This window comes from Callorhinus ursinus, unplaced genomic scaffold (genome assembly GCF_003265705.2).
Source record: "Callorhinus ursinus isolate GAN/ISIS: 27379988/994484 unplaced genomic scaffold, GSC_fseal_2.0 scaffold43, whole genome shotgun sequence".
Taxonomy (NCBI): domain Eukaryota; kingdom Metazoa; phylum Chordata; class Mammalia; order Carnivora; family Otariidae; genus Callorhinus; species Callorhinus ursinus.
In genome coordinates, this window is record NW_027397105.1 from 11,979,375 (window position 1) to 11,994,559 (window position 15,185).

General features: G+C 57.8%; 1 protein-coding gene across 6 annotated transcripts in view; it reads right to left on the bottom strand.

The window, feature by feature from the left end:
- RAI1 (retinoic acid induced 1) overlaps positions 1–15,185 on the bottom strand; it is a 118,205-nt gene that overhangs the window by 47,385 nt on the left and 55,635 nt on the right. The window contains exon 1 of one of the 6 annotated variants that reach the window (XR_012375038.1): positions 209–398. The exons of the other annotated variants lie outside the window; for them this stretch is intronic. The gene's annotated coding sequence lies outside the window, so the exon portion shown is untranslated. Of the gene's footprint in view, positions 1–208; positions 399–15,185 lie in introns of those variants that run through there. 6 annotated transcript variants of the gene reach the window in all.

Sequence of the window (15,185 nt, forward strand, 5' to 3'; positions counted from 1 at the left end):
CCCACAGACACCCTCTTGGGGCAGCACGTGAGGGCCCACAAACTCTGCAGAGCTGTTAATAACAGTGACCATAACCGTGACCAGAACACCATCCTTGCTGGCTAAGCCCCTCACCCCAGAGAGAGAGGCCTGCTCTGACCGACTCTACAGCAGCCCCCTCTCCCCGGCCGCCCATCCCACGTTCCTGCTTCATCACTGACTGGCTCACCTGCTTTTTTCAGGGTCCCCCATTCACACATCCGCTTCACAGACAAGGGCTTTTGTATGTGCTGACCACCACTGTGCCCTTAGCACCTGGAACAGCCTGGCATACAGCAGGTGCTCGCCAGGCACTGAGCTGAATGCATAAAGGAAGGAAGGAAGGAAGGAACACTGCCTCTGTGTGTTGTGTGGAGCCCTCCCTGAGCCCTCCCAGAAACCAGGGCGGCCTGAGGGCATGGGGCTCAGCAGCGGGGTGCAAGGGCATGGGTACAGTCACGGGCTTCATCCCCCCACTCATTCACTCCTGCTGCACCCAGGCGTCCCCGGGCACCCGCCACTTCAGGGCCTGCGCTGGGCTCTTAAGTGTGCTAGACTCCAGAGTGCCCTCAAGTGGGGACCCTGCAGCTCCCATCCCAAGGGGAGCCAGGACACACAGACCTACCCACAGGCTCTTAATCACCCATACCCCAAGGAGGCAGCCCTGGCCCTCCTGACCCTCCAGAGCGGCTGGGGCTCAGGCAAGGACTGGGGGCATGGAGGGCTCTCCGGTGCTGACAGGGTGGCTGAGCCCCAAGGCAGAGGCTTCTCCCTGGAGGTAAGGAGACCTCCGGGGAGGTCTGCCTTGCCAGCCCCCCACCCCCTGTCCGACTCCTCCAGGAAGTCAGCCCCTGCAGGAACTGAGTATCGCTCACTCACCAACTACTCTAAGGCCCTCCTCTGAGGCAGGTCCTGTGGGGCACATGCTGGGGACACGGAAGAATGGGACATGGTCTCCAGCTGGAGGACACCCCAAGAGTCACACTGATTATATTATCTGCAAGAGAGGCTGGGGGGGGGGGACTGCGGAGTGCCAGGTGCCGGATCAGGAGCTGGGCTTTGTTCGGAGAGCCACGAAGTGACTCAGTCCTATCTGTGGGTGAAGGGCTCGGGGAGGGCATGGCTAGGCCCAGGCTAGGAGAGATGAGCAGGGAAGAAGAGATGGGGTGTGTGTGTGCGCGCGCGCGCCTGTGTGTGGGGGCGTGCCCCCTTTCCTGGCTCAGGAAAGCACCCCTGTTGGTGGGAACCCCGACTGATGGTGACTGAGAGCGCTGCCTGCGGAGGGGGCCTTAAGCGATCATGGACCCCCAACATCTTCAGTCCCCAGAGGGCGGGGATCCCTGAGGAGGCTGTGTGCAGCCCGTAGGTGGGGAGGGTCTGAGGGTCTCCAGGAGAGAGGACCCCGGCGTGGAGAGCTCTGCTTCAGGGGTGTGGCAGCCTCTGGCCTCCCCGAGCTTCCTGGTCTGGGCTCTGCTGCCCTCCGGCAGGCTGAGCTGGGATGGGAAGTCACTGAGGGTGGCCGCCGGGACCTGGGCAAACAGGAAATGCCAACTCACCCTTGCAGTCGGCTCCGGTGCCCGATGCTCCCCTTGGCCTGTGTAACCCCAAGTCTGAGCCTCTCCTTCCTGCTCCAGCTCCTCCCACCCCAGGCCTCCCCGTCTTGCCGCCTTCACCAACCCCGCTTGCCAGGCCTTCTCATATGATGGTCATGAAGCCAAGCTGCTAGGAGCCTTGAGCCCACTTCATCAGCCACTTATCACTCGTTCATTCAGCAAAGCTGCATTTTACACCGTGTGCCAAGGCCCTGTGTCTAGGGCTCTCAGATCAGCGCTGGGGTGCTGCCAGGCTGCTGGGGAGACAGTGCATAAACAGGCCTGCCAAACCAGGGTGGCAGCACTGTGACAGGAAAGCCCAGGCTGCACGAGCCCAGAGGAGGCCTCTAACCAGTCCAAAGGTCAGGGAAGGCTTCCAGAATGCCGGCTGCAGGGTGTGAGGTGTGGTCAGGCAGGGCCTGAGCGACTGCCTTTCCCCCTCCTTGGCTCCTTTCTGGCCCACTCCAGAGCTTTCGTTCATCAAGTCTCCCCAGATAGGTAGATCTTCTCCACCCTAAAAGACCACCTTCCGCAGAGCCTCAGTTTTCCTGATGTATAGAATGGACCCAATGAGTCCCTCAATGTCAACTGGGTGAATATTTACATGCTAGGTGCTCCCCTACCTACTATTCTCCTCCCCACTCTCTGCTGAGACACAGGCCCAGCTGCCCTGACCATTTTCCTATCCCAAGCGAAGCCTGTGGGCAGCTCTCAACCACTGCCCAGTAAAAGCCCAGGATTCTAGAAGCACCAGGAACCAAGTGTTAGTGGGTGAGGGCTGCTGGGTCATTTGCTGCGGCTTTTATGATGGGGCTTATGGAAGGTCTTCTAGTCAGCAATGATGTGCATAATTTCTGTAACTTCATTAGTGCCACTAACCTGAACTGTCATGGGAGGCAGGAGGGCAAGCGAAGATGGGGGTTAGGGCATGCTATATGATGCCTTTGTACAAAATAGGGAAAGACACCCCAGGTGCCAGGCTGCACAGCTTAGCTAGTGGAGTGCAGGCTGGATTTCTGCCAGGAACCCTTGTGCAATGTACAACTGTGCCCTTTGGCCCTAAGTTCAGGTGTCATCATGGAGGCCTTTCCCCAAACAGGTCTCTCCTGCTTTTCAGACCACTCAAGCCAGGTGTGAGAACTTCCTGAAATCAAATACAAAGTGTGTGTGTATGTGGGTGCACAGGCACATTTTTTTCTGAAGACAATGCAGAACTTTTTTTCCAATTCCCAAAGGGCTCAGAGTTCGTGGAGTCTAGACTTGAATCTGGGCCCAGGGTCTGGGATAAAGAGTGGTAGAGGGGTCTCGCTAGAGCCTGGGGAAGGGTTTGAATGTGTTCAGGGACACGAACATTTGCCATTCCATTTCTCAAAAACTGGACTTAAGATTCTATTTTTTTTTTTTAAGGATTTCATCTTTCTTTGGAGGGGGGAGGGGTTGAGGAAGAGGGACAGAGGGAGAAGGAGAGAGAGAGAATCTTAATGCAGGTTCCACGCCACGCCCAGGTCAGAGGCCAACTCTGAGATCAGGACCTGACCCAAAATCAAGAGACCCTTAAGTGACTGAGCCACCCAGGCACCCCTGGATTTAAGATTCTGAGCATCAAAACCACACAGGCTTGAAAAAGGGGTGATTCCCGGGCCCCACCCCTTAAGATATGTAAATGAACTTGCCCCTGATACACACTCCCAAGCTGCTGAAGCTCTGATTTAATACTATCTTGTGGCTGGCTCTGCTGTATGCTGTATTTTTTCTTTTGGTGTTGGTGGGGAACAACGTATATACCCCACAGTCCATCAAAACCTAAAAAACATATCCATGGATAACTGTATAACTGATTTCATGACTTCAGCTCCCTTTCTGCTGTCAGAGTGCCGTGGGGGTACAGCTGTGGAGGTTATGTCACACGCATCCCGTCAAGCCAGGGAAGGGCAGGGTGAGTGCTCCACAAAGCAGAAGTCAGTCTCTGGCCCTAACCCGAACGTGTGCTGAGCAGCCCTCACCAGCTCATTTCTGTTTCACGGCTGCCTGCTAGGGCCAGCCCCAGGGCTCCCCATCTGGCCAACACAGTGGGCCATTCACCAGGGGCACACACCAAACCAGGCTCCTCTGGCCTGGGGTCCAGGCCAGACACTCACCCCATGGCCTGGCCTTGGACACAAGCTCTTCTGTGTCTAAGGAGTGAAGGAGCATCTGTCTCCCTTTCTCCCAAGTCCCAGCATCCAGCACGGAGCCTGCCAAGGAGGCCTCCGGGGCAGCCTGATGAATGGATTCATTCAACAATACAAATTGAGCACCTACTGTGTGCCAGACCGCAGACAGCCCCCCTCGCCCACCCCATGGCACTCTGTCTGGTGCGGGAGGAGGAGGCGCAAATAAAGGTACAGTTGCAAGGGAGACGAGCTGTTAAGCAGAACTGGGCAAGCGGTCTACGTGGAAAGCTTCCTGAGGAGTGAGGAATGGGCCAGGGAAAGGGAAGTAGAGTGCCCAGGAACAGAGAATGGGGTGCGAAGGCCCTACGGTGGGAAGGGGCGGCAGAGGCCAGCGCGTGAAGTATGATGGTCAGCCCCTGGGGCAGGTTGGCCACTAGGGACAGGTCAGCGGGGGTGGACCACCAAGTGCTGGCGCAGTCGGGCATCTCACTCTCAAGACCCCGGGGGGCCAGAGAAAACTACAAGAGGCAGAGCCGCGGGCACCAGACGCCCTTTGTCGGGGGCCGCCATCATGGCGCACTCACCCCCCCAAACCAAGCTCCCAGGGCTGCTGTTCCGGAAGCCCCGCCCTTTTCCAGCCGCGCGCGCGGCCGCGCCGGCTTGTTAATCACGGGCCGCGCGCGGCTGAGGAGTGACACGGCTCGCCCAGGTGCCCCGCCCACACGGGTTAGCCCCGCCCATTTCCGGGGCCGGGCGGGGCTCCTGGGGCCGCCCCGCCCCTCCGCAGCGTGACGGCTAATCAGGGACGCCGGCCCGGGTTGGGGGCTGGGGCTCGTGCGAACACAAAAGGCAGGAAATACAAGGCGTCTCTGGCGCTGTAACCATGACTACCTGCGCCCTCGCGCCGCCCCGCGCCCTGTCGTGGGACCGGCCCTCCGACAATGAGAGCAGGATGCTAGAGATTGGCAGATATACCTCCCGCACTACGCTGGGCCGCCCCCCACCACGTGGCCGCGAGACCCCGGGCCTCCACTCCTTCGTCATTGAAATGGGGTCACAATTTGCCCAGGGCTGAACTCACTCATTAATTTCAACACTTACTGAGCGCCAATTGTGTTCAGGGGCTAATCCAGGGGCACCTGACTGGCTCCATCGGCGGAGCATGGGGCTCTTTATCTTGCGGTGGTGAGTTCCGGCCCCCACGTTGGGGGTAGAGTTTACTTAAAAAACATTCCGGCCCTGGGGTAGGATTATACTGTAGGGAGGTGGGGAAAGGGAGGCAGCCAACAAACAAAAACAAATATGTAAAGTGTACAGGACATTAGAAGGTGACCAAGTGCTTTGGAGAAAACAGTAAGGAGAGTGGAATGTGGGAGAGATGGTTTGTAGTTTTAAATAGGATGATCTGGTAGGTCTCGTTAAGAGGTGACATTTGAGGTAAGTCTGAAGGGGAGAGGAAATCAGCTGCATGGCTATCTGTGGTGAGAGCATTGGAGTCAGAGCCTGAGCAAACAGCCAGTGCAAAGGCCCTGAGGCATCAGTGTGCATGATGGAGAATAAGGAGGCCACCGTGTCCAATAGCTGAGTAAACCAAGGGGAGAAGAGGAGACGAGGCCCGAGGTGACAGCAAAAAGGTCCAGGCCCCCTGAGGAACTCAGCAGGTGTTCAGCCTAGTCAATTATTTGCTCCTCACCTTCTTCCTTTCATGGTGTCCCCTCTCCTCCTCCTTCCTCTTCTTCTCTTCCCATGCCTCCTCTTCTCCTCCACAGACTAGGAGACATTTCCTCTTCAGCATTGGTTGGAAGGAACTGGGTCACTGGTCTGGGTAACAAACCTGGCTCTAGAGGGGAAGGCAGAGACAGGAGCCAAGAAGCCAGACTCCCTCAGCCTTTCTTTGCATGAGCTGTTACCTCCGCCTGGAATGCCCTTCCTATCTCTCAATCTGACAAACTACCACCTTCGCCTTCAAGGGACAATCGAATGTCACCTCCTCCGGGAAGCCTGGGCTCCCTGGCTTGGGAGGATGCCACTCCCCAGAGCTATCCTCCAAACAGACCGGATCACAGCCCTGACCAACGTCCCCCTGCAGCTCTCCCACCAGGGCTATTTGTCCTTTCTCTGCACGGGGTGAGAGGCAGGGGACTGCTGCTAAGTGGCAGAAAAGCCAGCCGGAGAGCACCTGCAATTCATAAGGGGCTGGGAGACAAAACCCAGAGTGGACAGCCAAGAGTTGGTCGCCACGTGTGTGCCTTCCCGCTGTGCGCACAAACCTGTGCAAAGGCTTGGGAATGAGAGTCTCCCCCGGACACCGGTGGTGTGTTTCTCGGAGGGACTTCCGACAGGTAGACTTGAAGGAAGCAAGGCAGGGTCCTTGAATCCGCTCTGCCCCTTCACAGAGCATTTAAACCTCAGCCTCCTCATTTGTGAACAGGCACAGTAATAATGCCCGCCTGGCAGGGCTGTTAGGCAAACGAAATGAGCCAACGTGAGAAAAGCGCTTACGACCACGGTAAGGACTCAGTAAAGGTTGGCTCTGGTGGTTAAAGAGTAACCCAAACGGGAGGGCTTTGGATTCGACAAAACCGACATCCTGCCGCAGAGCCACAGCTGGACTACATTTCCCACTCTCCTTTGCAACCGGGCATGGTCACATGACTTGAATTCCAGCCAATGGAATGTGAGTAGGAATGATGCACCCACTCCAGCCGTGAGGACCGTGGTGAGGTCACAGGGGAAGGCTAAGAGCCCTCGCCCCATGGAGGAAACCGTCCACCAACCAGAAATTCTCGCTACCCTCACGCACGGAGAATAAACTAGAAATGTTAGGGTGTGTCTGTTACTGCAACTAGCCTTATCCTAACTAGCACATGGATTCACTTACCCATTTGCTCATTTACTCCTTCAATGAATATTTTTGAGGGCCTGTATGTCCCATACTGGGTGCTAGGGATGCAGAGGGGGTGAGTCCTGCCCTTCTGGAGACTACTTAGTGTGCAGAAGAAGGCCGTCCTTAGTAAATACCAAGGGCAGGGGTACTGGGACATGGAGGCTTCCCCGAGATGGGATCTAAAAGAGAGAGGAGGGAGTCTAGATAGAGCTCCAGGTAGAGAGACCAGTAGTGGTGAAGGTCCTGGGGGTCTGAGGGAACACGGGCCATCTCCTGGAACCAAGAGGAGGAAAGATGAGGCCCAAGTGATCTGTCATCATTGTGGCTCCCTTCTGAGCCTCAGTATTCTCATCTTTAAATGGAGGCCACACTAATAACTAATAACACTCCCTCACAGGGCATCTCCGGATCTCGGAGGAGAAAACCCCACAGGCAAGGTGCTGCTGGGTGCTTGTTCATTCGGGATATTGCCCAAAGTGGGCAGAAAGGCCTCTGATGCCTGGGGGGCAGGGAGGGGTGGTCAGCTCAGAAGGTGAGCAGGGCTGTCTCTGGGGCTCAGGAGGCAGGAGCAGGGAGGGAGAGTTGCTGCTATTAAGGCTCCTGACACGAGGGCTAAATATCAAGGATCGTCTCCAGCCGGGAGAGCCATTAGGCAGCAGCGGAAGTGCTGACTCTCTGGGGAGGCGGGCGGGACCGTCCCTGGAGGCAGCTCAGCAAGCTGGTGCTAAGAGCGGAACTCTCTGCCGACGGGCAGATGCTGGCCACCATTCAATCTCTTTATGGACAGGGACAGTTGATATGGGCATTGCAGGATTTGTGGAGAGGTCCAGGAGGCCCCCGGGGGGCTGATGTGTTGGGCATTTCCCTGATGCTTGATGCCAGCCTGACTGCTGTCTCCTGAGGTCAGATGCAGGAAAAGACATAGCAGATCTGGGACGTATGCCTGTCGCCAGGTAACTAAAAGGAGACAGGCAGGCAGGGGGTTGCAGGCAGGGGAGGTCTCCCTCGGAGCTGGAGGCCCCAGTGAGACCACTGGAGCCCCTTGCAGTGGGACGTTGCCCCAACTCACATATCTGCTGTGGCTCCCTAGCTCTCCGCTGCCAGTATTGAAGGCTCTCCATGACTCAAGCCCCCCTCTGCTTACTCTAGCATTACACACCTTCATGCCCCAGCAGCTCCCACTGCCATGCTTTTGCACTTGCTGTTGCTTCTGCCAGGCATGCCAGACTCACCTCCCATCCCCTAACTTCTTTTCTGTCATCTTTTAAGAACCACTTGGAGTTCTAATCCTGGCTGAGTGAGTTGGCCAAGCAACCTCCCCTCTGATACTTAGCTTACTCATCGAGAACATGCAGAAGCTATTTCCTACCTCACAGGGTTGTTGGTGCAAATTAAACACGACAACGTATGTGAAAAGCACCTAATGGCATGTGGCACAAAGCAGTTATTTAAAAAGCAGGACCCCCCCCCCAAAAAAAAACAAAACCAAAACTTAACCAATGGCACTTAGCAATAGCACCTCTTCTGGGAAGGCTTCCCTGACCACAAAGCCCGGTTTAGGTTAGGTGCCTTCTCGTTTGGTCCCTACCTTCCTGGGCAACCCGTGGCTTGACACCACATGAGCCAGCAATGACTTATTCGGGCATCTGCATGTACCCCCACTAGACTGTGAACACCTTGAGGTCAGGGACGTTTCGTGGTGGATGCCAGGCCATACAGTCGGTGTTGGATGAGAGGATAAAGAAGGGGTGGATGGCACTGGCCCGACCTCAGACCCCTCATGTATCCCATGAGCTAAAAACACAAGCTTGATTTGCCCCTGGGAGGTGAGAGGATAGCGCCTCAAATGCCCTGGAACCCCAAGATTCTCAGCCTCTGTGCCCAGGACCGGCTTGCCAGGACAGCAAGTGCTCTGTCAGTGCCCTCCAACTCTGCCCAGAGCAGTCCTGACCTCAGCCCAGGCTCCCATCTCCTTCCCGGGCTGCCACTAATGGCAGCTTCCAGGGACGGGGACAGGCCTACTCCTTTTCCCTCATCCTCTGCCAAGCCGTCGGTCAGCCAGTGGCCAAGTGCCAAGTAGCCAGCCTGAGCTCAGAGCTGGCTGGATAGGGGGTGATAAAACATCCCAGGTGGCCCCAGGGGCTCGGAGAAGCGATGTGTGTGGGGTCCATGAGCTGTCTCCATTTCTTCTAGAAACCTCAGGGGTACCGTGCATTTACCCAAACGAGGCCTCAGTGACACAAATCTAGCAGTGCCCCTGCTCTGGGCCAGAAGGCTGTCAGCTCGAGGCCCTGCTGGCTATCTCCCCCACCCAAAGCTCGGAAAAAAGCAGTTATGGATGTCTTTGATTAATAAGAAATGGGGGCAATGAATTAATCATTATGTAATAAATGCAGTTTGTTTGGCAGCCGTATCTTTCAAAAAAACATGGCTGTGTGTGTGAGAAATAATGAAGAGGTCCCTTGATAAACACATATGGCACTCTGGGGGAGGCCACGGTTCTTGCCCCAGGAGCCCCTGTACTTGAGGGGAGGCGGTGACAGCCACGGGCACCTAGGGGCTGGTGGAAGCACCTGACCAGAAGTGCACAGAGGGACAGAAGCAGGCGGGCAGGCCAGGTGGCAGCAGGTGGGTGGAAATCGGGCAGAGAACGGTGGTGGCTTGTTGTAAACCCCTTAGGACGGGGTCCTGGGCTCAGCCACGTCCTCCACCCTCCTGCCCAGCGCCAGGGACAAGCCCAGCGGCTTCCCTCGTCCTGGGTCGGCTGCCTGCCTCACTCTGAAAGGAGAGGCAGGAACAGATGTTTCCTTGAATCAGGAAAATAACGTTGGCTCCCAGATGGGCTGCGTCGCGGAAGCGCGTCCTCGCCCTCCCTCCCTTTGTGACAAGGTCTTTCTTTCTGGGGAGCAGCTGAGCGTCAGAGGGTGGTGGGTGGCGGCAGTGGCACCAGCGGGGCATCTGCCGGCTCGGTCATCACCCGCGTCCCTGGAGGAGGACTTGGAAAGCACAAAGGCCTCCGCCCGCGGCTGTCGGCAGCGCGGGTCTGCCAGGTGCTGGTGGAGGGCAGGCTGCCCGGAAAGGGGGAACGGGGGGCCTGAGGGCCGGGCGCTCCCCGGGGCTGGGAGCCGATCCCGGCCGGGGAGGAAGGCGCCGCAGGCCCAGCCGCCCCACGTCGCGCCCGCCCACGTCAGGAGCCGCACGGCGTCCATTCCCGGTCCTCGCCCCAGACCCCGCCCTCCCCGCCCGCGTCCAATCGCCGCCGGCACAGCCGCTCCCACCCCCGCCGCCGGGCCCGCCCTCCCCTCCGGCCACGTCCGGGCCACCAGCGCTGCTCAGCGGCGCCCCGGACCACCGCACGAGCCTCCCGGGATGGGGGGCTCCCTGGCCCCCTCACCCTCCTGCAAGCTCTGCTGGATGGAGACCGTTTTCAAATACACACGCCGGACCAGGTCACTTCCCTGCTTAAAACCCTGCAGCGGCTCCTACTACTTACAGAAGAAAGCAGAGACTCCGGCCCAGGCGTCCCGGGGCCCCGCGCCCCCCCGCGCCCCCGGCCAGTCTCCAGCATACACACGCTGCGCGCCGCCGCCGAGCTCTCACGGGTGGCTTCGCACGGAGGGGCCGACCCTGGCAGTCCTGCCGGGATCCCAAAGCCCGCGCGTCCCCAACCACCTCCCTCCCTCTCCCCGAGGGCTTTTCCTGCTCCCCTCTGCTTTTCTGTGCCTAAACACTTCCAAGCGTTTGTGCAGGCCCCGCTCAGACCCCACGGCCCTGTCAAACCCTTCCTGCTCCCCCCCCACCCGACCCCGCCACCCACAGTGAACTCCTTCCTTTGTGCACCCCCTCTTACATACGGCGGGCTCCCCCTCAAAGGCTAATTTATCAGGTTCCAGTCTCCCCAACAGGACCCAGAGCGCCCCCTAAAGGCAGAGCCGGGCTCTGAGTCGTCTCTAAACGCTCCGGGTTCCACACACAGTAGGTGCTCTACGAAGATTTAAGTGTGTTTGTGTGTGTGTGCACAAATGCTCGCGCGCGCGCGCACACACACACACACACAATCCAAAGGCCCACATTAGACGAGGAAAAGTATTGGCCTCCAAGAAAATCTCTGTGCAGAGGGACTCTGACCTATTCCTGTACCTTTAACGTTTCTTCCTTTTCTAGTTACAACCATCATGTCTCTCCTTCCGTAATTAAAGAAATGATTTGGAATGAAAACCACACCAAGGCCACCCTGGGGAAATCACCTGGTATGGACCCTATTCCGAGCAGGGGCGCCTCCCTGGCTGCTACCACTCATGGCCACCTTGGCCAAGATGATTCGGTCCAGGTTACAGAACAGCCAACAGAGGCTCAGTGCGGGGCAGAGGGGCTGGCATTTGAACCATGGGCACCTGAAACCCACAATACCCCAGACTGCAAGTGGGTCCCCCCACCCCAGACAAGTTGGCTGTCAGTGAGAAAGGGGCTGATCCTGGTGGTCCCACCGGGACCCCAAAGTCAGCACGGACACAAGCGCCGCCATTCACAAAGTCACTCGTGTCTGTGAGCAAAGTCTCTTAAGCATTCACTGTACGCCAAGAACTGTGTAGGGGACACAAAGGTGACCTATCTCACTGCCCAAACCAGAATCTTAGGATAAACAACATCTCCCGCAGGTCCCCTCACTGGTTCCCACTTCCATCTCCCTTCCCCTCCCCACCCTGAGCCCATCAGCTCTCCCACTGCCCAGCTGCAGAAAGCATCAGGCCAGCCTCAGATGTCCCTGATACTGCTACGCCTTGTACTGGTTCTCGGTCCTGGCTGGTATACAGCAGTCCCCGAGGGGCTTGTTATAGTTCCGATTCCTGACCACGCCCAGGGGCTGGGATTCAGGCAGGCCCAAGGACAGAATGCCGGCCATTTCTGTGTCTCTTCCCAAGTGCCCCGCTGGATGAGCCCCAGGCTGCTCCCATGTCTGCTGGCTGAAGTGTGGTGGCACGGTGCCTGGGAGCTGGACATGGGGCAGTGAGCGGCGGGGCTGCCTCTACACCTCCACACTGGGGTTAGCCCCAGAAAGGATGCTGTGTGTGAGATCTGCTTGCCTACATGCCCTGGTATTTCCAGGGGCATAAATGAGTCTGACAGTGCCCAGGTGCCGACAGTGATGGGCTGCTGGGGGGCAGGGCAGCTGGGCTCCTGGATGTTGTTGCTCAGGGGGGTGGGGCTCCTCACCCCTCTGGAACCGTGGGGATCCCTGGCACACAGAAGGAGTACAAGAGATGGTTGGAGCATGGAACCAAGTCCAGATTCCTTCCAAATTACAAAGGCTACCATTTATCACGTGCCCACCTGTGGTAAGTATTCTGCCTACAGGAGCTTGTTTAAAACTGGGACTGGAATGAAGGTATTTGTAACAGCAAAAAATGCTGTCCCCATGTCCACCCTGCAGAGACAGGGCACTTACATAAGGCCCTACTGTGTGCTTCCTGTGACCCAGGCCGGCGAGCGGGCGGGGGATGACTGAGGAGCCCCACAATGCTACAGAACAGTGTGTGCCGAAGGGTCCCCCTGGAGGAGACCCCAAAGTGGACCTAAGGCACAGAATTCCCAGTGACAGGAGAAGGGCTAAAGGATGGGGGTCCCTGCCTCTGACCCCAGGGATTGAAGCATGGAGCTCTGGGGACCCGAACTTCCAACTTTACACACTTCTGTTTTCTCTTTAAAAAAATAAACAAACACGTATTTTCAAAAAGATGATTTTTGGCAAGTTTCCAGTGAATTCAGTGCCAGGGGTGGTTGGGGGGAGGGTGCAGGGAAGCGGTACAGGGTTGGTAAGTCCTTCCAGATAGGTGACTTCAGACTCTGGGAGCATGGATTCATGCATGCACTCATGCGTTCATTCATTTGACAAAGATCCGGCCCCCCGAGCATCCTGCCAGGTTCCCCAGGTCTCAGCAATAAAAATTCATGCATTCATTCATGCCACAAATATTTATTAAGTGTCTGCTATGAGTCTTGGGGCCTTGGTGGTGAGCCTGGAACCATGGCTTGAGGCCAGCCCGGGGCAGGGTGGGCAGGGCAAAGCCACATGGCACTGCCTGCCATCTGCCCTAGTGTCCCTGCCCCTTGGCCCCTGTACAGCGCCACCTTTGGCCACAGGAGCCCACCCCCTCGCCCTGGGCCGGCAGGCACCCAAGACGGGAATTATGGTCTCTACGAAAGACACTGACACGAAGCTGGTTACTGCCTTTTCAGCAAACGTAATTCCTTTTTATTAGAAAATTAAAGGGTAGGACCAGCTTGCCAAAAGCCAAAAGAGCTGAAATGTGCTTTCCTAAGATATGCAGCGTCTGATAAAACGGATTTGCTTGTCTCTCCTTTTCCACTGTCATCTCCCCTTGGCCAGCCTCGCCTCCATTCACGTCCCTTCTGCTGGCAGCGAAGCAATGGCCATGAGCTTGGCGGAGGCCAGCAGGCCCAGCACCCAGGGAAGGGATGCGGGGAGCGTGCCTTTGTTTCCCCCAGGTGCAGGACAGGGACCAGGTGCTCCACGCTGAGCCCCACTCCCCAGGTTTAAGCCTTTTTAGCATCACCTTGGGGATTCTCTAGCTTTCCTGAGATGCAAAGGCTGCCCATGGCCTCTGCTAAGCTGAGGGTGTCAGGAGGGAAAGGCAGGAACAATGAAGGACCAGGCTCCCCGGGCTCCCGAGAAACAAGCTCATCCATCTGGAGACCTGGGAGCAGGCGGCTCCAGACGGAGCAGCGGAGGGAGGCGGGCAGGGCAGGGCGCCGAGGAGAGGACCAGTCCCTCGCTGCCACACAAAAAGCAACTATTCAAAACCACCCAGGGAGTTCTCTCTTATTGAAAAGTCCTTGATTCTTCCTTTTCTGCTGCAGAACTCATGAACAAGGGCCCCATCTTATTAATGGGGTGACGGAGGGGCCTGGGAGGGAGGGTCCTCTTGCACAGGAAGGTGGCTGAGCCCACCCCACGAGTCATTAGAGCTGGTAACTAAGGTAACTCCAGAATCAGATTTTCTTCCCACTAATCTCTCTTTTTCTTTTTCCCTTTCTTTTTTTTTTTTTTTCCTGTGCTTCCTGGCTTGGAGGGGACCTCAGAGGGTAGTGGGGAAAATGGGAGTGACACGTGTGAGTGCATCTGAGTGTGTGTTATGTGTGCGTGTGCACGCTGAATACTAAAATGACCACCAGGCTCTTGGTGCCCTACCCCGCTAGGGAGAAGTCTGGTCTCAGGTATGTCTGCCCCTGCCCTATCCTTGAGCATGCCTGCCTCGCACCCTGGTCTCCCTCTCTCCCAGCTCAAGGGCAAATCCATTCCCTACCCTCCCTCCTTGAGTAACAAAAGGCCGAGATGGAGTTCCCTTCACCTGCTCTGACTGAAGCCTCCGCTTTGGCATGTCCAGCAGAGGTCGTTTTGTTCCGGCGGGGGGGGGGGGGGGGGGGGGCGGGTAACCAAGAGAGGGTCTGCCCTGAGGCCTGCCAAGGTGGGCCAAGGCGGGGAGGGGTCAGAAATAAATACAAAACAGAGCATCGTCCCACAGGCCTGTGCTACCTGGACCCCCTCTTCCCCGGGAGCTGTGGTCTGCGGAGGCCGGTTCGAATCCCGGCCCCACCACTGATGGGCCCATGTAGCCTGGTGCGAGTTCTTCCACTCTCTGGCCACAGTGTCAGGCCCCTCCCCAAGCTGGCCATCTCCAGGGCTGAGTGGGGACATCCCACTTTTCCAACAGGGTGGATGTGGAGCATCAGGGGGGACAGGAACCCCAGTTTTGTCCAGGGGCAGCCATGTTAGGAGGGCTCAGAGCCTCGGGAAGGTGTTTCAGAGGAAGAGAGCACAGCACTGGACCCTGGGACCCAGGGTTTGTCTGGATGGAGGAGAACCCGGGAGCCCCTGGCCACCGGACTGCAAAGGTGTACCCCTGTGTGTCTGCACACCCCCTATGCTCCTAAACATGGAGGTCCCGGAGGGTCTCCCAAGGCTCTAGGTGGACACCAGAGCAGCACGGGGTCTGACCCACCTAGGTGAGCCATCCCCATGTCCTCTGGGATGCTGGCGGCAGCCTCAGGAGGCTTCCTGCTTCCCCCCAGTGGGGAGAGGGAGTAGTCTGCACCCGTGAGGTGAGTCATGTCAGCAATGCTGGCTCTGGGCGCATGGGGGAGGGGCTGCCCTCTCTCTGGACCCAGGGTGACAGGTCGGCTCAGCAGCCGACTGACGGGGCTGGACTGGCGCCTGGGAGCCACCCCAGGTGGCCTCTGGGGTGCCCCCGCCGCTCCGGTCCCCTCCGACCCCCCACTGCCGGGAGAAGCCAGCCCAGCTCCTGGCCACTGGTGGCTTAAGGCCTCAAAATCCCCAAGCCGTGGGGCAAGGGGGGCCACTGTGGCGGCGGGAGGTCAGGGGAAGGGACAGGTATTGGAGATGTCTGGAGCTGAGCCAGAACAGAGCTCCCCAAGCGCTGCAGGCGGAGGGGGCCACAGCCCAGGCAAGCAGCAGACATTCCACAGCTGGGTCAAGCTCAGGCTCCAAGGCCCCCC